This window comes from Hipposideros armiger, unplaced genomic scaffold, assembly GCF_001890085.2.
Source record: "Hipposideros armiger isolate ML-2016 unplaced genomic scaffold, ASM189008v1 scaffold_907, whole genome shotgun sequence".
In the NCBI taxonomy this organism is placed as follows: domain Eukaryota; kingdom Metazoa; phylum Chordata; class Mammalia; order Chiroptera; family Hipposideridae; genus Hipposideros; species Hipposideros armiger.
Window position 1 is genome coordinate 329310 of NW_017732257.1, and position 6630 is coordinate 335939.

Here is a 6630-nt window from a genome sequence, read left to right on the forward strand (position 1 = left end):
ACCCCCAAAGGGGTCGCGACCCACAGGTTGAGAACCGCTGGTTTAAAGAGACCTCTGGGACATCAAGTGTAACAACATATGCATCATAAGGGTACCAGAGGAGAAGATGGAAAGCAAGAGATTGAGAACCTATTTGAAGAAATAATGACTGAAAACTTTCCTAACCTGGTGAAGGAAATAGACAAACAAGTCCAGGAAGCACAGTGATTCCCAAACAGGATGATCCCAAACAGACCCACACCTAAACACATTATAATTAAAATAGCAAAGGTTAAAGACAAAGAGAATCCTAAAAATAGCAAGAGAAACACACCTAATAACTTATAACAGAGCCCCCATAAGATTGTCAGCTGATTTCTCAACAGAAATTTTGCAGGCCAGAGGGATTGGCAGGAAATATTCAACATGATGAAAATTAAGGGCCTACAACCAAGACTCCTGTACCCAGCAAGACTATCATTTAGAATCGGAGGACAGATAAAGAGCTTCCCAAACAAACAAAAAAAAAGGTAAAGGAATTCATCACCACCAAACCAGTATTACAAGGAATCTTAGAGGGACTTCTTTAAGATGAAAAAAAAAAATCAAAATTATGAATGATATAAAATGGGAATACCTACATATCTATAACAATTACTTTCAATGTAAATAGATTAAATGCTCCAATCAAAAGACATAGGAGGGCTGAATGGATAGGAAAACAAAACCCTTACATATGCTGCCTACAAGAGACTCACTTCTGATTGAAAGACATACCGACAGAAAATGAAGGGATAGAAAAAGGTATTTCATGAAAATGGAAATGAAAGAAAAACAAAAAACATCTGGGGTAGCAATACTTATACCGGATAAAATAGACTAAAACAAAAGCCATAAGAAGAGACAATGAAGGACCCAGTAATCCCACTTCAGGGTATTTATCTGAAGAAACCCAAGCTACTTTGAGGGGACATGTGCATCCATATGTTCTTTGCTGCATTGTTTACAATGACCAAGATGTGAAGGCAGCTTAGGTGTCTGTATTCAATGGAAAAATGGATAAAGAGGGGGCGGTCCATACATACAAAGGAATATTGCTCAGCCAGGGAAGGGAATGGGCACTTGCCATCTGTGGAGGTATGGATGGATCTTGAGAGTGTCATGCTGAGTGGAGTGTAAATCAGAGAAAGACAGATGCAATGTGATTTTGCTTATATGTGGAATCTAAGAACAAAGTTAACAAACAAAATAGGAACAAACTTATATAGAAAACATTTTCATGGTTGCCAGATGGGAGGAGGCTTGGGGGTGTGGGTGAAAGAATGAGGAGAGAGTAAGTACAAATTGGTTGCTACACAGTAGTCATGGGGATGTAGGGTACAGCATAAGGAATATAGTGAATAATATTGTAATAACTGTGTATGGTGTCAGATGGGTACTAGATTTGTTGGGGTGATAGATGGGAGGGGATTGGGAGCAGGGTGAAAAGGTGAAGGGATTAAAAAGTACAAATTGGTAGTTATAAAATAGTCATGGAGATGTAAAGTAAAGCATAGGGAATATAGTCAATGATATGGTAATAACTGTATAATGCTAGGTGGGTACTAGACAAGTCAGGGGGATCACTTCTTAAATTATATAGATGTGAAGAGGCTTGATAACTGCACTGTACACCTGAACACCTGAAGNAAAAAAAAATCTTTAAAAAAACAAAAACAAAAACAAACAAAAAAAACATGTATTAACCCAACAAATATTTTTGAACATTTGCAATGTGTCAGGCAGTCTTCTAGGCATTAAAGGTACAGTTGTGAAAAACACAAACCACTTTGCCTTCATGCAGTTTACATTCTAGTTGTTAGAGGCTGACAAAAAGCATGTTTCATAGGTTCTTTAGACCTTTTAAATATACTCCAGCTTATCATGATAAATAAAATAAAATAAAAAACTTTGGCAATCCCAAAGTTGAGCAAAATCTTCATCTAAGTATTCTGAAATGGATTTTCAGATCGAAATCTGATCCTAATGAAAGTGTATTTTTCATTTTTACATTTACCTTTGTCAAGGTAAGAGGATTGAATATACTTTAATAATTTGTTGGCTTGATTTATAACTCAAATATTTAGACCTGTGGTATGTGAGCCTCCACTTGGACTCTGGTCTTAGGCCCCACCAGTATGAGGGGTGGATGTCGGGAAAGTGTTGCTTCTCTCAGAACTAGTTTCCTACTTACAGTCTCAAAATCCAAAGGCTTATGTTTAATGTTCTCCAAACACAGTATAATTTTTTTTAAGTATTTTCTGTTGCAAAATCCAAACTTGCACAGGTTAACTTCTCTGGGTACAGTTTTTACTCCCATTGTTACCTGGATTCCTCATAGCGGTATCTTTTCTCTGCCCTATAGCTTCGTCTCATTCGTGACTTTAATTTGCTCACAGCTGCTCTGTGCCTCTCTGAGTATGCTTTCAGCCTCCCCCAAGGCTGCCATGGGCCTGATTTGCTCCATATTTCTCAACTCAAAACTTCAGGGACAAGAATCTACAGTCATGTACACATAACGACGCTATCGTCAATGAAGGACCACATATATGACAGTGATCCCATAAGATAGAAACAGAGCTGAAAAATTCCTATTGGCTGGTGAAGTTGTTGCCATGTTAATGCGTTGCCATGTTAACACATCCTCTCACGTTTGTGGTGATGCTGATGTAAACAAACCTGCCGCACTGCCAGTCATATAAAAATAAAGCATATACCATTATAGCTGTAGGCTATGTAGATTTGTGTAAGGGCACTCTGTGATGTTTGCACAATGACAAAATCGCTTAATGACGCGTCCCTCAGAATGGATCCGTCATTAAGCAGAACACGACTGTAATAGGATCTGCTTGCCCCTTTTGGGAAAGCCTGTTCACCCCAAGCCAATTCACAGGCCAGTCCTGGTCTAATTAACACATTTGGTGGGACATCGATGGGTAGGCTATTCTGTTAGGTGTGCACCCCTATCCAATCAGCTATTGCTGGAGGTGGTCATGTAGTAGAAAATATGGCAGCTGAGGGCAGGCTTGTCAGCAGGGCCTGTGGGAGTGGCACTTTTCCTGAGAAGTAGCTGTGGACACAGCAGATACCATGATTGTTCAGTGTGGTAGCTGTGGTAAGTGTTAAAAGCCTCCTTGTCATAGTTCCTACATATTCTTCAAGAAAACTGTTTAACTATCATAGTGTATCACGATTAATGGAGCACCAATATACATACCTTCTTTCTGTGGCAAGTGTAAGGATGATTAAATCAGCTGTCATCAGTGGCTCTTCTTCATTTTCCTAAGGTTCATGGGATATACTGCCTCCTCCTTAAAAGGTGCATAGTTCACTTTTGATGTGGTCTTCACCACACTTAATGAGGGGCTGAGAAAGGTCTAGATAAGGCCCTAGCAAAATGGTAATGGTTGTGTCTTGGGATCCAGAATGAGAATTGCTAGAGAGGAGATTTATGAATCTGAACCAAAGTCCTTAGAAAATGTCAAGAAAACAAATTGAGAAAACCAAGCCCAGGTGACAAGTCCAAAGGGCAGAACAAGGTCAAAAGCAGGAGACAATCCAAAGATCAGGAATTGGGCAAAACTGGAACAGGTAGAAGGTGATACAAGGACTGCTGAGACAGGAGCCAAAGTGTCTGCGCTTGCTTTTATGGACTCACCAGATGGCACATAGTGGGTAATGCTGACCTAAAGTCATATGATTGAGGGGGACATTCAGGAAGAGCCTGTTTCTTCTCCTTCTCCACTTACTCCTGGTCACATTCTTCTGTCTCTGATCTCTGGAGAATCATTCCAACTTTCCTCTATCACCTTGAAACCTTTTATTTTCTGCTGCAATTATTTCTTCCTGTCTCAGATTCTCCAATTCTTTTAATAACCTGAATTCATTGTGACATGTCTCAAGTCCTTTAATCAGCTTCCTTTAAAAAACACAGCCCAGAAGATGAATTTAGCATCTGCGTTGCAGGTCACTGAAACTGTGCGCTTGCTATGTGCATGCTTGGAGATCAAGAACAGCCAGCTTTACATCTTCCCCTCATTATACCATTCCTGGGAATAGCCACTTTCTCTTTATGTTGCATATCCTGCCCCGCCCACTGCCAAGCCTGATAATCTACCAAGGAGAGGTAGCAGTCCCTTGTTATCACCTCTCTGACTTGCTCCCACATCATCTCAGGGACTCACACCCCATTTTTCCAGTGGGGTAATCCTTGGAAACAAGCAATACCTTAGTCACACACCTCCACATGTGCTGCATGTTCCACACCTTTCCTCTGAATGTTGTCTCTATAGCCCAAGATGATGCCACTGATAATTCCAAAGAGGAGAAAGTCCCTTGAATTGGCTCAACTAATCCCAAAGCCATTAAATGTCATTATTCCTAAGGAAAACCTTCTAAAGACCAATCTGCAGGCCCTACTTACAAATGACCAAGTCTAAACCTGTATCTCTACCTGAGATGACTTTTCTTGTTACACAATGAATACCTGTGAAGTCACTGACCTTAGGGTGATTTCTACGGGTGGGGTGAGCGTAGGAGTTGGGGGTTGTTCCCAGAATACCAGTTTGCAATGCACTGACAAATGGTGATCCAGGATGCCTGAAATCTTACTATTAGTGCTATAATAGATGAGAGCACTGAAGCAAAATGAGCTTTTGTGGACTGGCATAGGAACCAAGCTCCCTCTTTTAGCTCTAAATTTCTTGGTATAATAGAATCCTGTTGTTGATGAAGCATCAGCTATTAATTGAAGCAACCTTTCACCTTTCAAAACCAATATTTTCTTTGAGAAAAAAATGCGGTTTCTCAGGTTCCAGTTATTTGGTACTATTCCAATAGCCCTAAACTCTTAGACATTTACATTAGCTAAAAATGCACAACTTATGGAGATCCAAGAGGGCGGAGTAGATAAACACTGTGCTTGCGTCCTTTTGTGAACACATTAAAATTACAACTAAATTATAGAACAATCAACCTGGAGAACCATCTGAAGTCTAACCAAACGGAAGTCCTATAACTAAAAATATAAAGAAGTCACATTGAGACTGGTAGGAGGAGTGGAGATGTGGAATGGGCCCCCACACTCCCTGTGGCGGTTGAGAATCAGGAGGATACCTCGGCTGCGGACATTCTCCCAGGAGGAATGAGGGACCCTAGCCCCACACCAGCCTCTTGAGCCCTGAGTACTGGTGCAGGGAACAGAAGCCCCTGCAACCTCTGGCTGTGAAAAGCAGTGGGGATTCTGACCCTTTGGGTGGGATGGAAGGCTACGGGTAACCCAGATGTCCTCTTAAACAGCCTGCACCCAGATTCACTTGCTCGCAGGCACTCACCTTGGGCCCCAGCGGAGGGATGGTGACTTGGGGGGCATTGGAGGCATACAGGGGCAAACTGAGGAGTGTGGCTTCAGGGGGAGGATGAGAGTACAGTTGGCATTTTCCCAGTGAGGGGACCTTTTCCTGTGCAGCCAGCAGGTGGGCGCCATCTTTCCAATGTTGAGCCTGCCCCCACAGGCCAAATCTAAATCTGATTGGCCTGGTGAGTTCCACTGCTCTGCCCTGTTGACTCAGCTAGAACACCACCCTACTCAACTCTCAAACTGCCAGAGGCACTTTCTCCTTGAGCAGCCAGCCCCTCATGTGAGTCCATGGGCCCCAGGAGGGCAGTGACTTCGGTGTGCTCTGAGACTTTTGCCAAGTCGCTCCAGGCTTAGCACTGGCACCAAACCAGAGTCTACATTAACCTGGTGACCACAATTCTTCCCACTTTAGTGACTCCTTGAGACCCTGCTCACTTAACTCACATACCACACGAGGCTTTATCAGTGACTGAACCTGAAGGGAGCTGGAGGTGACAGCAGGTCTCCAGGTGTCCCAGCTTTTTGCAGAGTTACCCCAGGCCTGGTACTGGTAACAACTGTCTGCTGTTTGCAGCATGGCCTCTCCCATGTGCCTCCAGGTTTAGTACAGGCAGCAAACAAATGTGGATAACTTTGTAGCTTCCACCAGGTAGACTCTGGCCAGTCACAAGCCGTGGCTGACCTGGACCTGCACTAGAGTCCCCCACAAGAGGCCCCAGAACCAACATATTTGGAGGTTGACTTCAGACCACAGGAGAGTACCACCAAATTAGCCCCACAAGTTGCACACACAATGGCACCAGGGGCCACTGGAGTGAATCCCACTCAGTGGGGTAAGCCTTCTGCACAGCAGCCCATAAGCTATAAATGTGGCCAGACTCCACAGCCAGTCAGCCTGAGGGTCAATTCCACCCACTGATGTGCCAATAGCAATCAACGCTCAATTATAACCGGAAAGCACACGCAACCCACACAAGGGACATTCCTGGAGCACCTGGCTCAGGTGGCTAGGGAGACTGTGCCACTGGGCCTCACAGGACACCTACTACATAAGGCTACCTGAACAAGACTGGGAGACATAGCAGGTCTACCTAATACATAAAAACAAACACAGAGAGGCAGCCAAATGAGGAAATGAAGAAATGCATCCCAAATGAAAGGACAGGAGAAAACTCCAGAAAAAGAAATAAATGAAATGGAGGCAAGCGACCTACCAGAGACAGAGTTCAAAACAATGGTTATAAGGATGCTCA